At 42.0% G+C, this 19,317-nt stretch overlaps 4 long non-coding RNA genes across 8 annotated transcripts; 1 reads left to right on the top strand and 3 right to left on the bottom strand.

Moving 5' to 3' along the window:
• The first annotated feature begins 440 nt into the window (after positions 1-440).
• Positions 441-3,884, top strand: LOC118560021. 4 transcript variants are annotated; one of them, XR_004929016.1, is made up of 7 exons: positions 441-903; positions 991-1,227; positions 1,533-1,982; positions 2,064-2,205; positions 2,389-2,585; positions 2,698-2,803; positions 2,984-3,884. It is a non-coding gene; the product is annotated as an uncharacterized LOC118560021 (long non-coding RNA). The 4 variants fall into 4 exon arrangements; XR_004929015.1 differs by having other exon boundaries at positions 441-1,097; positions 1,200-1,227; positions 2,984-3,883; XR_004929017.1 differs by having other exon boundaries at positions 441-1,227; positions 2,512-2,585.
• Positions 3,885-11,753: 7,869 nt separating this feature from the next.
• LOC118560044 lies at positions 11,754-13,494 on the bottom strand. Its single transcript, XR_004929032.1, has 5 exons — positions 13,128-13,494; positions 12,377-12,457; positions 12,007-12,126; positions 11,880-11,927; positions 11,754-11,776 (listed from the first exon to the last, which is right to left on the bottom strand). It is a non-coding gene; the product is annotated as an uncharacterized LOC118560044 (long non-coding RNA).
• A 2,706-nt stretch (positions 13,495-16,200) lies between these two features.
• On the bottom strand, positions 16,201-16,663 carry LOC118560049. The gene is made up of 2 exons (XR_004929036.1): positions 16,353-16,663; positions 16,201-16,259 (listed from the first exon to the last, which is right to left on the bottom strand). It is a non-coding gene; the product is annotated as an uncharacterized LOC118560049 (long non-coding RNA).
• Positions 16,664-16,679: 16 nt separating this feature from the next.
• LOC118560048 lies at positions 16,680-18,173 on the bottom strand. Of its 2 annotated transcripts, none has more exons than XR_004929035.1 (3): positions 18,012-18,173; positions 17,405-17,532; positions 16,680-17,288 (listed from the first exon to the last, which is right to left on the bottom strand). It is a non-coding gene; the product is annotated as an uncharacterized LOC118560048 (long non-coding RNA). The 2 variants fall into 2 exon arrangements; XR_004929034.1 differs by having other exon boundaries at positions 16,681-17,013.
• Positions 18,174-19,317: the final 1,144 nt, after the last annotated feature.

Below are 19,317 nucleotides of genomic sequence, written 5' to 3'. Positions count from 1 at the left end.
ACACCCAAATATCTGTAGTGTGAGGCAAAGGGTTTCTATCCTAATTGAGAAGTAATGAACCATGAAAGTAACTGTTTTGAAAATGCAATTTAATTATACAGTCAAATAAGAAACTGTGTTGATTTGAACAATGAACTTTAACAATTTAAACAACAACAAACAGTGCCTTCATAATCTGAAATTTCTCCTGTCTTGAGTAGAAAACTTCTTTCATTTGAGATTTAGGCAGAGCTCAAAACTGTTGAAAGTCAAAATATGGAACATTTGTCATAATATGGAAGCCCATTTCCACCATTAAAGAAAAAATAAGACCAACATGAAGTCATAATTTCAACTTTTAAAGTCAAAGTTATGACTGTCAAAATCATGAAATTCAAAGTCATAATTTCTACTGTGAAAGTCATGATTTCGAATCTCATAATTATGACATTTAAAGTCAAAATTATGACTTCCTGTTGGTCTTTTATTTTTTCCTTCATGGTGGAAATGGGCTTCCATAATAACTTGCAAAAAGGAAAAAAATAAATTCTGGTCAGGAGTATGTAAACATGGCATGAAACTTTTTGCCTTTGGTCTGGTCTTCAAACTTTCTCGCCCTTTTTTTCCCCCTCACAGATCTGCTGTGTATAACACTGCATGTGGCAGTATTTTCTTCTTTTCAGACACCGTCTTCACAACATTTGCCAGGTCATCAAAAAGCTCCCACACAAATGGAGCTCTCCGGCAGTATGCAGTGTAATGTCCCAGTCCATCTTTGGTCAAGCTTCCCCTGAAAGCGACGACTGCTCTCAAAGTACATTTTTTTCCTTGCAGAACCATAGTGGAGGGAAATTCACTCAAAGCAAAATCATTTGAATTTGGAAGGTCTGTGTCAATCCATGCTATTTCTCCGATACTGTAGTTGTGAGTAACGGTTCCTGCACAGAGAGCATTTCCTGAAGTGCTGGCTCCTGTTTTTAATTCTGCTGGACATTCTGATTCATTCTGCAGTGGTCTGAGGCAGGGAGACTGTGGAAGGAAGAGTCCTTTTTCTATGGAAGTGTGAAGCTGTGCCATACCAGAATTCTTCAGGACAGAAATGTCTGGTGAAACAAATGGTACTTCCCTGGTCATTCCTTTGTTTAGGTGGCAGTATTGTGAAGAGCAGTGTTTTGAGAGGTAAACACTTGACACATTTCTCATTGTCTTCCCAATAACAGTGGCAATATTGCACTGTGCATCGATTTGGTGAGTGCCAGACCTTAACTGTGTTTTTGCTAACATTGAACTAAGCAGATCTGCCCTCTGTAAGTATGTCCTTGGGTTCACACCATCTGTAGTTATGGATTTCACCAGCTGCAGGAGAGGGTTGTCACTGTTATTCATGACAACATTTTGAAATGCAGAGCTGTCACAGAAAGTACAGCATAAGCACTGACAAAAGGCATCGAAGGCGCAGGTGTTTAACACAGAGATTGACAGTTTACCAACTTTAACAGGCTGATGCATGTTTCCATTTTTTAATAGTCCCACTTTCACTCTTTTGGTCCCAGATGATGAATCTGCATGGAGCCATTCAGTGCAGGAACTCAAGTATGAAGTCCTCTTCCTCTTTTTGGGTGGAAGAATTTGTCCTCTCCAGTTTTCAACCACGTTTTCATCTGCTGTGGAAAGGTTTTTGGCGGGATCAGATTCCATTAAATCGCTAGAATCCATTTTTGTTTTTTCTTCAGCATTGTGTGTAATTACTGACGCAGGATTAGCTTCTGCAACGTCTGCTGATGTAACTTGTTCCTCCTCTCTTTTTGCTTTGGCAGAGCAAATCTGCATATTTCCTTCGATGAAGGAAAGGTGCCGAGAAATGAAGCGATCCACTCGAATGGGCAAGTTCTCATGTTTGAACAGGCCATGTTTTATATTTTTGAATTCGGCTTCAACATTGGCTGAGCTTGCTGTGAGACTGGTGCTTTTGAAGAGGGGAACCATTATTCCTGTCCACAGTGGTAAGTAACTTGCAAGTCGTATAATGTGTGGCACAACCTCAGGGAGGAAATGAATGTTATCCCTATCCCCATTGGCTGCAGCATGTGTCCTGCTCTCCTCACAAATGTTTGACACCCAGTCTCGTAGGTCAGTCTGGATGTCATTACATGGATCCACTTGATGAACTTCCTTTGTGTCTTCATCTGGAATGATGATGGAGTCTTCTGCAATCTGGGTTTTCAGGTATTTTTTGCACCTCTCTGATTCAAGAGGGGTTCCAGAACTGTCATCACCTTCTGCCTCACTGAGAGCCACGACAGTGATGGCATGAATTAGCTGCTTTGCATGGTCCAAGCTTTGTGCCTGAAGAAGCTTTGCTATTCTCCTGACAAAGAAGTCTTTGACACGGTGTGACTTGTTTTTCAGGCAGTCCCACTGGCAGACCATCTTTATGCAGTGTGCAACATCAACCCTGATATAACAGGGAGGAAGTTTTGCAGACTGGTTCCCAAGTAGCACATGGAAGCATTCATCAATGTATGATTTCAGGTTAGGACAAGGAGTGAAGGCCTTCACCAGAGCACCAAGAATAGCCAGGGAAAAGTCACTCACAGCTTCTTTTGGTACAGCTGTGCCTGCACGAAGCCATTCTGTCAGCCATGTTGCAATAGCGTTGATGTCATGCCTTTCTGATAGCATTTGTACAACTGGGACTGAACAGTTGTCTCCCTTCAGAACACCTTGGTATAAGAAGATGTGGCCAGATGTACCATTTGGTCTTGCCAGTTTTCTGACAACTGAACCAGTTGCATCAAAGCAAACTACTGAGGGACATTTTTTGGTCAGTGCCTTATAAACATGTATCTGAGTTTGACTCCAATAGTGACAAAAGAATTTATCCAGACCAATATCTCTTATACTGCCACTGTTGCGTGTGCTATACTTTAATAACTGCAAAGATAGAACAGGGTCTTTGTCGCCTAACTCCAAATCTTTTCTCTCCTGCGTGGCTTTTCGTAAGGTTGCCAGGTTTGGAAGGTGACTTGGCTCGGGATCTCCAATATCCATCAACTCTGATGCCTTTGCTGACCTCCATACAGATAGTTCCATCCTGCCCTCACACAACTCTTCTGAAATTTGTGAACGAAGGGTTCCTGACATGAATCTTTTGGACTGGCCAGTGTGCAGGGAGATGTCGGCGCCTTCAATGGAAGGCTGGAGCACCATTGGGCTGTTGACCGTTGGCTCTCTGTCACATGTCATTTTAACACGACTTTGACACTCTTTACAGAAACCTGTGATGTCAATGTACTTACTAGTGACAGTTGGATAAACTTTTGCTCATTGGAATACAAATGTACAAGTGCTTTTCAACTTTTTCCAAACCAGATCATTAATTATATGACTCCATGTGCCAGGTTTTAAAATTGTGTAATTCCTTTTACAAGATGATGAAAACTTGTCATTATATTCAACTTTTTGTGGTATAAATTTAATCCATTCTTCAAATGGAACGTCGAGCTGAAAATCTGAACATTGACCAGGAGAAGTGGTGTCTGAGTCAAACTCTGTGTCCACAGGGCTTTCAGGATCACTTCCTTGATTAACTTCCAAGCATGACCAGATGTTGTGTCTGTTCAGCTTTACAAATGTATACAGACTTTTTGCAGACATTTTTTTTCCCAACTGCTGACTTATCTCTGTCCAGACAGCGGCAGCTGGAGTAGCTATATGGCCGTTTTCTAGAATGGCCTCTTTTGAGTTGCAAAGAACTGCGAAAAGAGACTCTCTGTCTACCGCTGGCTGTCGAGGCATCTAGTTAAAAAAATAAAAAGGCTTTGATTAGCATTGCTTAAAATAATCAGTGCCTACATGATTTCAAAATATTAGCATTATTTGTTTTTGTCTTTTATTAAACATTAAAAAATTGCATTCCACAATTCTGTCCCGTCCTCTGCCACTAGGTGGTCCAAGTGCACTGGCTGCACAGACTTCTCTATCTTCTCCGTTTATACAGCTGTGATCTAATGCTGTTTACATGAAATAAGCCTGCTCGCGAGCAGGTTTAAGTTTGCGCACATGTTGCTATGACAGCAAGTCCAGGATAAGTTTCGAAGAACCAAACGATCCAAGATCATGCCAAATCGCCAGCAATCAAATCCAGCTAACTGAGTTAGCGGCGTACGAAGAACGGGGAACAGTTCCAATTAAAGAGACATTTAACCTGTGTCACGACCCCCTGTTGGTCTAGGGAAGTGGGGTCATGAACATATAGGCAGAAACCGGTAAATTATAAAATTATAATTTATTTGATAACAAGAGGTGCAAGCAATAAACAAACAAAAGGAGGGTGGATGAGGGTGCTGTGAAAATAACAAACCAAATTAAATAAAAGAGATCCTCAAAAGGAGGATTATGCCTAACTATACATTTAAACGGAGGAGATTCTTACTAAAAAAACACAGAGAGCACAGCACCCACTACACCTAATGCTCAGTGTGGCAGTCAGTAAGAACTCTGGCCCTAATTCCACCCTCTTCTTGGCCTCAAGGTAATAAATGCACAAAAAGCAAACACAACAAAAGATACTGGCACAGGCTACTAAACAAACTAAAATGGGTAACCATAAACTTAAATGAGCCACTCCACTAGGCACAAATACATCAGCTAACAAACAATTTCTCATTCACACGAGGCACACAAGTCAACTGGCTGTGACAAGCTGCCTCAATCAACGGGTTGGCTCTCCTTATGAGCAGGAGGTGATTGTAGGTGGTGACGAGCCATTGGTTGAGGTGGAACTGAGGGAACCAATAGAGGGGATTGAGGTCAGCACCCTAGAAAGCAGGAAGTAGGCGTGTCTTTCTACAGGAACATGCAGCCTACTTAGAAATGAGAAAGGAAAAAAGAAGGAAACACAAATATGACGTCAACAGCCGTGACACTCCCCCCCATAAACACAAACTCCCCAGGTTGTAAATTTGAAAAGTATAGACTTAACCACCCCTTTTTTTAAAATTCATGAATGTAGTCTAGATAAGGCATCTGCAATAATGTTTTCTGAACCTTTCTTATGATGCATCTCCAGATTGTATTCTTGTACAATTAATGCCCACCTCATGAGCCTCTGATTATGGTTATACATTCGAGATAAAAACACAAGTGGGTTGTGGTCTGTGTAAACTACCACTGGCAAAGAACTGGAACCGACATAGACCTCAAAATGCTGTAAGGCCAACAACAGAGCAAGGGTTTCTTTTTCGATGGTTGAATAGTTAAGCTGATGGCGGTTATACTTCTTTGAGAAGTAACATACAGGATGGTCTATATCCTCTACATCTTCCTGCAAAAGCACAGCACCAGCTCCTACGGCACTGGCATCCACCTCCAGCTTAAAGGGCTTGGAAAAGTCTGGGGCAGCCAGGACAGGAGCGTGACAGAGGAGAGACTTAGCACTATCGAATGCGATTTGACATTCCGGGGTCCACACAAAGTCTGTTTTAGGGCTAAGCAACCTGGTTAACGGTTCGACCACAGACGAGAAGTTCCTACAAAATGCTCTGTAATAACCTGCCAGACCGAGAAATGAGCGCAATGCTTTACGAGTGGTTGGAACTGGACTTGAAGTAATAGCTTCTACTTTTGCCTCAACTGGACGAACTTGACCTTGACCGACTTGACGGCCTAGATAGGTCAAAGTGGCTTTCCCAAACTCACATTTAGCTAGGTTTATGGTAAGGTTGGCTTGATCAAGGCAAGAAAATACTTCAGAGAGGGAAGACATGTGACTCTCCCAAGTATCTGAGTAAACAATGAGGTCATCTAGGTAAGCATTACAGTTTTTAACCCCAGCTAATATTGTGTTAACTAACCTCTGGAAAGTAGCCGGAGCGTTACACATTCCAAAGGGCATTACAGTGTACTGCAAGAAATCATCAGGAGTCACAAAGGCTGAGACCTCAGAAGCACGCTCAGTAAGAGGCACTTGCCAGTACCCTTTTAAGAGGTCTAGTTTGCTCACAAACACTGCTGTACCGAGGGTATCAATGCAATCTTCCATCCGCGGCAGAGGATATGAATCACGCACAGTGACAGCATTAACTTTTCTAAAGTCTGTGATAAATCTTGGTGAACCGTCAGCCTTGCTTTCTAGAAGACATGGTGAACTCCATGGACTAGAGCTAGGTTTGGCAAGGCCATGTTGAAGGAGGTACTCTACTTCTCCTTTCATTACCTCACGCTTCATGGAATTTGCGCGGTAAGGGTGCTGCTTAATGGGTCGAGGGTTGGTAAGTTCAACATTGTGTTTTAAAACTTTGGTTCTCCTTGGAATGTCACTGAATAAACTCGGGAACTGAGTAACTAAACCTATCACTTCTTGCCTTTGAGCAGGGGATAGATGTGGTAAGCAGGTAGGTAATGCCTCAATCGCCTCTGAGTTAGGGAGGCGAGTACCTGGGTAGATGGGGCAACGCGGCCGCAAGTCATCGGTATCTGATACAGGCAGAGTGTCAGTTGCAACTGCAGCTACTACTCCGGACCGAGGCTTTGCACCAGTTGGGTCCGATTTGAGCTCCACAGCAGTACCCTGGGAGTTTGAGTCATTTTTTCTAACATGATAAAGTTTTAGCATATTAATGTGACAAACACGGGTTTTCCTACGCCGCTCAGGAGTGCTTATCACATAATCTGTGTCACTGAGTCTTTTGTGTACCTCATAGGGCCCTGAAAATTTGGCGGACAACGCAGTACCTGGTACCGGAAGTAACGCCAGCACTTTGTCTCCAACACTGAGGTCACGTTCAACAGTGGAACGATCATAATTTCGTTTCATAACGGTTTGTGCTGTAGTTAGCATTTGCTTAGCGAGGGTATTAGCTCTGTGCAATCGCTCGCGGAACTGACTTACATAATCGAGTACATTTTGTGCAGGAGCAGACTGCAAAGACAGAAACTGGTCATGCAATGTTTGCAGGGGACCACGGGGAACATGTCCAAACACAAGCTGGGCAGGGCTGAATCCAAGTGACTCCTGTACCGCGTCACGTGCTGCGAACAAAACGAAGGGGATGCTCTCATCCCAGTCAGTACCATTGTCATGGCAATATTTCTTAAGCATCGACTTTAACGTCTGGTGCCATCGTTCTAATGCACCCTGTGACTCAGGATGGTAAGCAGATGACAAAACATGCCGTACATTTAGTGTCCCTAGTACTTGTTTAAATAATCTGGACTGGAAATTAGATCCTTGGTCCGACTGTACTACCCGGGGTAAACCGAAAGTTGAAAAGAATTTAGTTAGAGCCCTAACTATGCTCTTTGCAGTGATATTCCGAAGAGGGACAGCCTCAGGGAAGCGAGTAGCCGCACACATAATAGTAAACAGATATTGGTTACCGCTCTTAGTACGTGGCAATGGACCTACGCAGTCGATAATCACTCTGCCAAAAGGTGCCTCAATCACAGGTATAGGATGTAGAGGGACGGGGGAAACGTTTTGGTTTGGTTTCCCTGTCACCTGACATATGTGACAACTACGGCAAAATGTAGCTGTATCTGTCTTCAACCCAGGCCAGAAGAAATGTCTTAACACTGACTGATAAGTCTTAGTGACCCCCAAGTGGGCTGACCATTTACTTTCATGAGCGACAGATAATACATGTTGTCTGTAGACTGAAGGTACTACAATCTGATACACACTTTGCCAATCTGTATCAGAAGCTACACCTGAAGACCATCGCCGCATTAGCACACCATCTTCTAGATAATATGCTACTTTTTCACCACTTGCTGCATTGTTGTCACTCACCACATTCCTGAAACAGGCCTGTAAGGTTGGATCCTCTCTCTGAGCCTCAGCCAAGCGTTCTCTCGTAGCTGGCAATGGTGGGGAGGAAGAGGGCGATTCCATCTCACTCTCCACTGACGCTGGCTCCTTCACGGGAGGTGAATCAGCTGTCTGAAAAGGCTTACAAAACACTGTTTCAGCTAGCGGAATATCAGACTCATCATCACGCATCATCTGCCGTGCCCGCGCACGAGTAACGACGCAGACTGGAAATACTTTGGGGGACTCCATGCTGCTGTCAGGGTCCCTTGGTACATCCAAAACTTTCAACGTTGGAGTAACTTTACCCCCGGCTATGTCATTTCCCATGAGCAACACCACACCCTGAATGGGAAGCTCATCACACACTGCTACTGGGAAAAACCCACTGACTAGATCCGACTCAATGTGCACCTTATGTACAGGACGAGGCACATATCCCATTTCAATGCCCCTTAAGACGGACCGGAATCCACAGGCAGATGCAACTGAAAAAGGTAGCACCGAAGCTAACACAACTGATTGGGAACAGGCGGTGTCTCGTAAAACTTTAACAGACTGTTGGTCTGCTGGCAATCCTGTCAGTGAAATCAGTGCTTTGAGTACAAACGGCGAAAACAGGCATCAATCTCGGTTTGGTCAGCACATTTTAACTGAGGATTTTGTAAATCATTAATTAACCCGACACCTTTGGGCTGAGACCCACGCGAAAACAACTGGTCTTTGCGTTTCAAAATCACACAGTCAGCAATGACATGTCCACTGTTATGGCAATAATAACAACGGCGCTCTTCTTCCTTCGGACTGGAATTCCTAGGAGGGCTAGGCTGAGGTAGATTTACATGACGGGAACCTCCTACAACCTGGGGAAATGCTGGTTTGTGAATTAGCATGTACTCATCTGCTAACGTCGCTGCAGCAGACAATGTTAAAACTTTTTGTTCATTTAAGTACATCACTATGCGTTCAGGTAGGCACCGTTTAAGCTCCTCTACCAGACATAGTTCTCTAAGTGAACTGAACTCAACCACACTAGATGACGCAAGCCACCGGTCGAAAAGAATGGCTTTCTCTCTGGCAAACTCTGTGTAGCTTTGCGTTGCCGGCTTCTTATGTGACCGAAACCTTTGCCTATAAGCTTCGGGCACTAACTCATAAATTTGCAAAATGGCAGACTTAACTTTTTCATAGTCTGCACTGTCCTCAACAGAAAGAGCAGCTATAGCCTCCTGAGCTTTTCCCTGCAACTTGCACTGCAACAATAATGACCAGACCTCCGGCGGCCATTTTAATGCTGAAGCTATTCGCTCAAAAACTTGGAAGTAAGAGTCCACTTCAGCCTCTCGGAACACTGGTACCAAAACAATATTTTTGCCAACATCGAATCCGGGACTTACCGAGTCCAATTTGGATGAGTAGGGGAGAGAAGTTGTACCACCAGAACCCGCAGCCCCACCAGCCATAGCTGCGTTGGCGCTTTCTAGCTCCAACTTCCGCAGTCTCACCACCTGGTCAGCCTCAATCTCCAGTCTCCTCACTTCAAGCTGGAGTTGCCTCTGACGTTCTCTGTCTTGTGCCTCATACTGGAGACGGGCAAGGCGTACCTTGATCCGTGCTTCTCCTAGTGAACGAGCACTGCTGCCAGAGGTGGGATCAAACTTGGGCAGCGTGAATGGCGTTGCTGGCCTTCTATCTACTTTGTCTGAGTCCGCTACGTCTGTAGCAGAGTCAGGGGTAGGCGTAACCTCCCCTTTGGCAGCTGGACCAGCAACTGGGGACATGAGCACTTTCTCAGGCGGTTCTGGCACTACAAGTATTCCCCTCTCAACTAATGCTAACAATAGCATAGGTTTCAATTCTTTCTTAAGAATTGTTTTGGGAACCGAGATGTCAAAGTGGGCTGCTAACTGGAGTAGCTCATCTTTCCGACACATATTAAATTGCTCTACTGAGGGCTGTTTTAGAAAGACCTCCAACTCAAACCGCGCAGCGGCCATGATTCCCTGAATCAGGCAAGCTGTACCTCGTTACTGTCAAGCTAGTCACTCCACTGTTACCAAAACCCAGTTAATGCCGATCGGGATTCCTCTAGAAAGAGTACTCCTGGACGAGCCCCCATATATGTCACGACCCCCTGTTGGTCTAGGGAAGTGGGGTCATGAACATATAGGCAGAAACCGGTAAATTATAAAATTATAATTTATTTGATAACAAGAGGTGCAAGCAATAAACAAACAAAAGGAGGGTGGATGAGGGTGCTGTGAAAATAACAAACCAAATTAAATAAAAGAGATCCTCAAAAGGAGGATTATGCCTAACTATACATTTAAACGGAGGAGATTCTTACTAAAAAAACACAGAGAGCACAGCACCCACTACACCTAATGCTCAGTGTGGCAGTCAGTAAGAACTCTGGCCCTAATTCCACCCTCTTCTTGGCCTCAAGGTAATAAATGCACAAAAAGCAAACACAACAAAAGATACTGGCACAGGCTACTAAACAAACTAAAATGGGTAACCATAAACTTAAATGAGCCACTCCACTAGGCACAAATACATCAGCTAACAAACAATTTCTCATTCACACGAGGCACACAAGTCAACTGGCTGTGACAAGCTGCCTCAATCAACGGGTTGGCTCTCCTTATGAGCAGGAGGTGATTGTAGGTGGTGACGAGCCATTGGTTGAGGTGGAACTGAGGGAACCAATAGAGGGGATTGAGGTCAGCACCCTAGAAAGCAGGAAGTAGGCGTGTCTTTCTACAGGAACATGCAGCCTACTTAGAAATGAGAAAGGAAAAAAGAAGGAAACACAAATATGACGTCAACAGCCGTGACACCTGAATACGCCTAAATATTGCTGGTCACCAAAGAGCAAAGGATCAGCTGAGTCCAGCTGATATATTTGGAAAGCTTTGGGCATCAGGAGCTGTCAAGTGAAGTGTCAATAACAACCAACAATCAATAAATGTATAGCACATTTTTGGGGAGATGTTATAAAGGTGGCTACTTTCAATACAATTATAAGCAGGTGTTGCTAGAGCTGTGGAAGCTGGATCTGTGGTTGGGAGTTTCCTGCTGTCCGCGTATTCCTACTCTGCTAAAATTACAGCCACTGTTCATAGTCGTATTGCTATCATTATCATTACTATCAATATCATTGCCATTTTTTATCCAGTCTGTGTTACTGTGTAGGCTCCCTCTCTCTTGCCCTCTCTCTCTCTCACCCCCAACCGGCTGAGGCAGAAAGTTGACGAGGTGGTCGTTGGAGATCGTTCAGAGCTGTTTGTCTAAGAGACTGGGAGCGTGTAAATGAATAAGAGTAAGTTATGTCAGTTACCAAGCAGGATTTGCATTTGTGCAATTTAAATATATTTAGCAACCTAAAGAGTTAATATAATAACGTGGCTTGTAGGTTATTTGTGGTCTCTTGCTGCCACCTGCTGGACAAATTAGAAATAGCTATTTGTAGCGTTTGGAAATATTAGTTCTCATTTGTTTTGTTTTATGTATTTCTTGTAGAACACTCTCAGCTCTATTAAAGAAAGTTTGGACCTGAAGCTATCCTCTCATCCTTTACCGGATGCTCGTGGTGGCTGTACCATTTAAAGAACTAACACAAAATAAAGAGAGCACAACATATGTAGAACCTGCAAGGTCATTACTGTAATTGGTTTTAATAATAAAACAACAATCAACAATTTGAAGCTACACTGGAGCAAGTAAAGACTTACACAGAGGAACCAGTGTCCTGGTTTCCACACAGGAAAAATCAGGAGATCTTTTGATGCTGCATCAGCCTGTAGGTGACCATAAAGCCAATAAGTCTCCCATTTCCCAACTTAAGAAAATAGAAGACATTGCAGGGGGAAAAAGGAGTAGAAAAAAGTAAATAAGCTTACCTGTAAATTAAGAAAAGTGTCCTGGAAAACTTGGTGCATGCCAAGTGGCAACGACATAGGAATCCGGTGCATACACATCCTTCTTCTGCCAACACATAAGTAAGGGACAGAAAAAGCTGTAATGTGAGGAATCACATGTTTGATAGACTTCATGATCAACTTAAAGGTTAACAAATAACTATGCACACCTTCCACCAGGCCATGTCACAAATGAGCTCCATGCAGCTGTTGGCAATCTATAAAGAGAAATGCAGAGCTTAATTTAAAATGTGAAGTAGAAAACCCACACACGTATAACTGCTATATTCTACTTACTGTCGCTTCCAAGTTGTGCTGCAAACCAAGTGACTGGAAGTCTTGCCGTTTTAAGTTGGTAGTGCCAATTGTCCCAATATTCTTGGTTTCTGATGTTCTGGCATCGAGCACATAGTCAACCTTGAACAAGAGAAATTATACATACATATATATACACATACACACATAGACACATATACACACATACATATACACACAACAAACAAACTAACAGCATTAAAGGTCATATTATTGTATCTACAGCATATACAGTAAAACCAACAAGCATGTTATGAGCATACATTTACATATTTCCATTAAACTGAACTTAGGATCATATGTTTCAGAGGCAAATAATTACAGGGAAGGGGGAATCATTTTTAAAACGCACCTGTGACTCTGATGCCTGATCTGGCAAGCAGATGTCTTAAATGGGGTAGGCCCCAACAGTCTGGTCTGCACACTGACAGATCTGGCACAAAAAAACAAACAAACAAATAAAAAAAATAAAAAAAGTTTGTAAGGCTGTCATTTAGTAGATAGTCCATAGTGGAATATATCTCAAAAGGCTTAAACATGCCCTTAACATTTGAAGATTCATGAAGCTGGCCTGCTGACAAACCTTGACCAAAACATTTGCCTTTTTCTGTGCATGTGCAGTTTTAAAAAATATGAATGAATATTATCTATGACCACAAGCTGTACTGTTCGCCAACAAATTAAAACGCTAGCAACTCTGCTAACTATACTGATATATGTAATTAACGTTAGCAGGCTAATAACGTTATATTTCTCAAGCCGAAATAATTTGAACTCTAACTGTTGGGCTCTTACTAATCTTGCATAATTTCTTCACACAAAAATGATAACGTTCTGTAATGTCCATCCCGTGACATCACGGGATGGATATTGCATAAACTCAATTTCACAAGAAACATCTATAACTAAAAGTAAACAGGGCCTAGCGCTAGCTAACATTAAATTGATGGTAGACTACAAAAGTACTACCTTATCATGCAAAAAACTAATGAAAATAATAAACTAGATCGTCACATCAAATATCATAATATATTTCATCCAGAAGGGTCAACAAAGTAATATCGTTAGGCCTATGAACATAAAATTATGTATTTTTAACTTACCGACATCGTTCGTTTTCCGATTTGCTATGGGCAGTAAAGTTTTGTTTGCACTAAGAAAGCTCATAGCCGCATGACGTCATCAAAATGGCCGACTTGGATGGGCGGAGTTGGATATCCAAAAGGCGCTGCAGCGAAAGGCTTCTCGCATAATCAGCAGACAGTACGTCAACAATGTAAATATAATTGTTAATATCTCAAAAACAAAAGCTGCACAAACGACAGGTTTAACTGCACAAACCTGCACAAACGGAGCACTAACGAACTAGCCCACTTTGGTTTCTTTTGGAGCGCTATGGGGGGATGGTGAACTCTAGATGACCTAAAAAATAATTTTTAATATCTCAGAAACCAAAACTGCACAAACGAAAATTTCGACGGCACAAACCTGCACAAACGGAGCACTAACGAACTAGCCCACTTTGGTTTGTTTTGGAGCGCTATGGGGGGATGGTGAACTCTAGATGACCTAAAAAATAATTTTTAATATCTCAGAAACCAAAACTGCACAAACGAAAATTTCGACGGCACAAACCTGCACAAACGGAGCACTAACGAACTAGCCCACTTTGGTTTGTTTTGGAGCGCTATGGGGGGATGGTGAACTCTAGATGACCTAAAAAATAATTTTTAATATCTCAGAAACCAAAACTGCACAAACAAAAATTTTAACGGCACAAACCTGCACAAACGGAGCACTAACCATTCAGACTATTTGCTGAATTTTTTGACGTGGGTGGGGTGTCAGCTTCACACAGCTCGGTGTTGTGCGCAATTCTGTTCCCCCATGGAAATCTGTTTCCCCTGTGTGGGGAGCGCGCATTGCAGCGAGGGAGGCTGGGCTGAACACTGTCACGTCACTTCTGATAGATTTCTCGGTTAAAACCAAAAATTTAAAAAAACTCAAGTCAAGGTTTTAAAATTTACTTTAATGATACTTTAGCTGTTTCCAAAATTATAAAATACACACCACAAATGAATAAAACAAGGTCTTTAAACATTTTCTAAACAGTAAAAAATCACGTGATGCACATTTGCATTATTGATTGAAGGACTAGCAAGTCCGCTGGGTTAAATCGCCACTTCTTCTAAAAATCAGCGTAGGAAGAGCCTGCTTTATTACTTTGTGGTGTGTATTTTATAAATTTGGAAACAGCTACCGATTAAAGTAAATTTTACAACCTTGACTTGAGGTTTTTTTTTTTGTTTTGTTTTTTTACCGAGAAATCTATCAGAAGTGAAGTGAAAGAGTTAAAAATAGCATAAGAAGACCCTGTTTTATTAATTTGTGGTGTGCGCACAACACCGGACCTGGACGTAGCGCTGACGTCACGCGTGAACTACCCTATTGGCTGATTGTGTCATGTGATGTAAACAAAATGACCGCTACTTCGTTTGCTTCGTTAGCTTAGTTAGCTTTAAGGCTGTGTCCACTGCAAGTGCTAAGAGGTGTTTCTCGTCCCTCCGTCGTATCAAGACCTATCTGAGATCAACAATGACCCAGAAAAGACTAAATAACTTGATGTGCGCCCACACACACAGGGATCTTTTGACCACAGTGGATGCTTTGAGGATAGGACTTCATCCAGCATAATGAGGAGACATTTTTTCGGGAATATTTAGAGCAGGGGTGAGTTTGACTTTTCTTTTTAAAGTATTTTTATTCTGTAAATATTGTGTTAGCTGTAATATAATGATTGTAAGTGGAAATAAATACGGGGCGTGTGTGCTGGAACGTCAGAAAAAAAGTTAAATAAATGGGTAGTTCCAGCGCCATAGAGATTGAAAAGAGTTGCGACACTCTTTGATGTCACCGCCAGGGCAGTCACGTGGTTCATGTAGACCGCTATAGTTCCAAAACATACGCTGGCTGTCATTTTCTTCTATGGGACAGACAGCAGCAATTGCGTTATTTAACGGTTAATACATATATAAACATACACCCTACTACTTTTTCAGCTGTTATTGCATGATTACATATTTGTTAATGTCATTTTTCCATTTTGAGAGGCAGGGTGACAACAAAAAGCTGTATATTACTTAGATACGTTTTACATTTTTGGGGGGAAAAGCTTATGTTCATGTTCGTATGAACAGGAGTACAGGCTAGAACGGCTCTAACTTAAGTTTTCTTTTCCATATCATTCATGTGATGACAGATGTCTCATGATTTTCATTTTATGGCGACTGAGCTGTATTATTGATTACCGTGATTTTGCTTATAAATTCTGATTCAGCCATTAGCTTACCTTCGTGGTAGCGTAAGGTCTGCCGTGGTCCATTCAGCATTCACCTAGCAGCTAGCTCACTTCTGATAAGTGGTCACCCGCAGACGACAACGTGAAACATGATCATGTTAAGACTAAGAATATAATTTTAAGATTAAGCCATTCACATATTATCAAAAGCATTATGCTTATATGTTTGGGTCTATAGGTAAGTGCAGAGCTATTAAGATTTTTCTCTACGTCTCTGGATTAATGCACAGAGTAAGAGTAAGGTTAGCTGCAGAGAGAGTGATGGAGAACAGTGACAGGCAACACTCCCATTGGACTCCGTTGTTGCTTTTTGCTTTTTTGAGAAAGAATAGTCCATTCAGCATTTACACCCACTTTTTCTGATGAGGCACGAGTTGGCCACACAACAATGATAATTTTAATACTAAGCCATGCACAAAGAATCAAATATATTAAATAATAACAACTCATTAAGCTTGGATGAAAGATTCAAATATTGTTTAATAAAAAATACTGAGTGAGACAACAAGATGTGTGTGTGTGTGTGTAAATGTGTGTATCTAACTGGAAAAACAAGAACAAAGTGAAGGAACAGGGAGGAATATTATAAATACATTTAAAAAAATAAATCCTCCACATACATCAGGCTTCAGAGTGCATCAGGGCTGAAGGGAAGGACAACAATAATAATAAAGGTATCTGGCATAAGATAAAAATGTGGAACAAAAAAAACGGGAACAAGCATGAATAATATCAACAAACATACATACAACATGTGTGAACAAGAACAACAAATGTGTAAACAGGCGTTAAGAACAGGTATCGTAACCATTTTTTTTGGGGTGCTCCACTGAAACCTGTGATGGCCACAAAAACGATACTGCTGGTCCAGCAAGATCTGTTGAGACAGAGGCACAAATATGTTCATTAAAGCCAGTTCATTCAGGACTGCCTAGAAAAATACTTTCTCTTGCATACATCAGACTCACACCTGTAGAGTTCCAGTAAGCACTATGGCCAGTCACTGTAGGGCAGTTCCTCTCAACAACGCATACTAACATCCTCTTCATCTGAGTCCTGGACACTAAAAATATTCCCCATTTAATGTAATTCAAGGATAGACTACACTCCTAATGAGACATTACATTCATATTAGTACATCCAGCTTCAGGGATTCTCTGAGGATTTGCATACAGAATGTAGATAATCTAAAAATTTCTACCAAATTAACCATTGCCAGTAGATGAGTTTATACATTTTTTTGGTTTCTGATTGTGGCAGATGATTTGATTCACATTACAGTAATTTTTTGCTTTAATTTGTTTTCTATAGGCGTGTAGTGTACCCTTTTATTGAAGATAACAGTAGGTGCAAATGCAAAATACATATAACAGCAACATTACCTTGTTATTGTTACAGAGGTTGAGGGAGAAATTGAGGTGGATTTTGAGGGCAAGGAAAGGGACATGACAGGAGACAGAGAGAGCGACCAAGAGGCTACTTTACAAGGGGCAGGTGATCCAGGGATGTGTGTGCCGAGGGCCAGTCAGTCAGGAGCCCGCAACGATGAACCAACTTTGCCAGGGCCAGGTGCTCCAGGGACCAGACTGCCAGGGTCTAATAGTGCAATTGTGGAGGACCTAATAAGGCAACTTAAAATGGAGAAGTTAATGAGAAGGAGAGCAGAGAGGGCTCTAGCACAGCAAAAAAGAATGAATTTGGCGCTAAGAAAGAGGAACAATTTAGTTAATCAGAAGTTCACCCAAATGTTTAACAGAGACCAAATGACAGCCCTTGGACAGGAAAAGAAGAGAGGAATACGGTGGGGAAAGGAGACAAAAAAGCTATAAAAATAAGATTTACCACTGGCACCACCGGTTATAAAACCCTCCAGAAAATGCAAATTCCACTGCCTAACATCCGCACGCTGCAAAGGAGGATGCAACATGTAAAGCTGGAGCCGGGAGTTTTGGGGGAAGTGTTTGAGATGCTGAGGCTGAAGGCAGGTGGCATGAGTGAAATGGAGAGAGAGTGTGTGCTTACCTTAGATGAAATGTCCATTACTCCAGGCGTGGAGCTCCATCTGGGAACGGGGAGGCTATTTGGCAACATCACGCTGCCTGACCACCAAGGACAAGCGACGCATGCACTGGTGTTTATGCTGGCTGGAGCTACAACGCGATGGAAACAAGTTGTGGCTTAATAATAATTCAAAAGAGGTAGCTATTTAATCAACTTACGCCTGGATATAACGTTAGTGCTACCTTTACAGAGGGCGAAGTCAAGCTAACAAAAATAGCAGGCAATCGGTGGTCTACCAAGATAAAATATATATATATATAATTACGCTGTGTACATACAAATAAAGATCAGTATATGCATCATAAAGGACCTCTGATAAAATATAGACAGTTGACAGTTCAAAATAGGTAGCGATTTAATCAATTTACCCCTGGATATAACGTTACCTTCACAGAAGGCAAGTCAAGCTAACAAACTAGCAGGCAATCGGTCGTCTACCAAGATAAAAAATATATATATAATTACGCTGTGTACATACAACAAAAGATCAGAATATGCATCATAAATGGCCTATGATACAATATAGACAGTTGACAATTCAAAACAGGTAGCTATTTAATCAACTTACCTCAGAAGTTACTCGAGAGTCAGCAATGGAAGTGAATGATGTCCGACGCCATAGAATGGCTTTTTGGAACTATGCGAGGCTGCATACCCCGGAAGTGGGCGGCAAACAGCGTACAACGGAGTCCAATGGGAGTGTCGCGACTCTTTTTAGCTCTATGGCTCTGGGTAGTTCACTTTCATCCGGGTTTTTCGCGCATGTGCGCCGGACTGATGGGCCCGACCAATTTGAAATGCGTTCCGCGGTCCATGGCCTCTGGAATGCCCTGAAGGCACTATCCAAGATGGTTTCACTCATGACCATGGTGCTGTTTGATTGTGAAGGAGGCCCTGTGACAAGCTGGGAGCTCATATTTTTTTAAAATTGCAGTCACATCTAGAAAAAAAAAGACTATTAGAAACAGAAAAACTAGCAAAGAAAGCATCTGAAAGATAATGTGCAAAATCTGTAACAGTTGTCATTTTGGTGACAAACTGAGAACTTGTGAGAGATTACCATTTGTTACTTGAATTCATTAGGACCATTAACAACCTTTTCTCACTCAGGTTCTTCTGTGACCAGAACTGCCACTCTAGAAGAAAGTCTAGTTTTTCCATTGTCATTACACACCCCACATTAATTTAATCATATACCTTTCTGAAATCTAGAAAGCCGTCTCGTCTCTTTCCAAATCGTCATAATTTGACCACACGACCAACCTGCAGAATACAGTAAAAATGGCAACTTATTAGATCTCCACTACAAACAAATGAGTTAGCTCAATGAGTGTGACCCAAGAGAATTACCGAAGGAGTTAAAAAGGGAGTCAATGAGCAACCCCAATAGTTAGTGAACTAAATAATATCAAGGAACTGAACGGACGTCAAGGCTTAGACATAACCATTTTTACAAACTGTACTTTCTCATGCCACAAGTAGGGACTAAAGGTAGTTTTCAATCCTTCTAGTTGTTTCCTTGCTTCCACACACCTCACCAGGGACGTGCAGAGACCGTTGGAGGGGCAGGTGCTCAAAGTTAAAAGAGGGCACATGGGGCACGGATTTAAAACACGATACAGAAACATACCTTGCTATACATCCGGCTGAAATGTACCAACCCATACTATAAAGAATGTAACATGGAATCAAGGGCGTAGGTTTGATTTGAACTTTGATTTGAACTTTAACCCTAGGGACACTTCATTGCTCTGACATCATTGGTCCTACGCAGTATGCATGCTCCTATTTCTTTATGCTTGACTTGAGCGTCAGGGCGCGTTTCTTCTGTCTAAAGAGAAAAGCAGTATTTCTTACTACATTTATACAAATTT

The sequence above is a fragment of the Fundulus heteroclitus genome, unplaced genomic scaffold (assembly GCF_011125445.2).
Source record: "Fundulus heteroclitus isolate FHET01 unplaced genomic scaffold, MU-UCD_Fhet_4.1 scaffold_37, whole genome shotgun sequence".
NCBI lineage: Eukaryota > Metazoa > Chordata > Actinopteri > Cyprinodontiformes > Fundulidae > Fundulus > Fundulus heteroclitus.
Note: the sequence above shows the minus strand (reverse complement) of the source record. Positions and strands in the feature narration are given on the sequence as shown.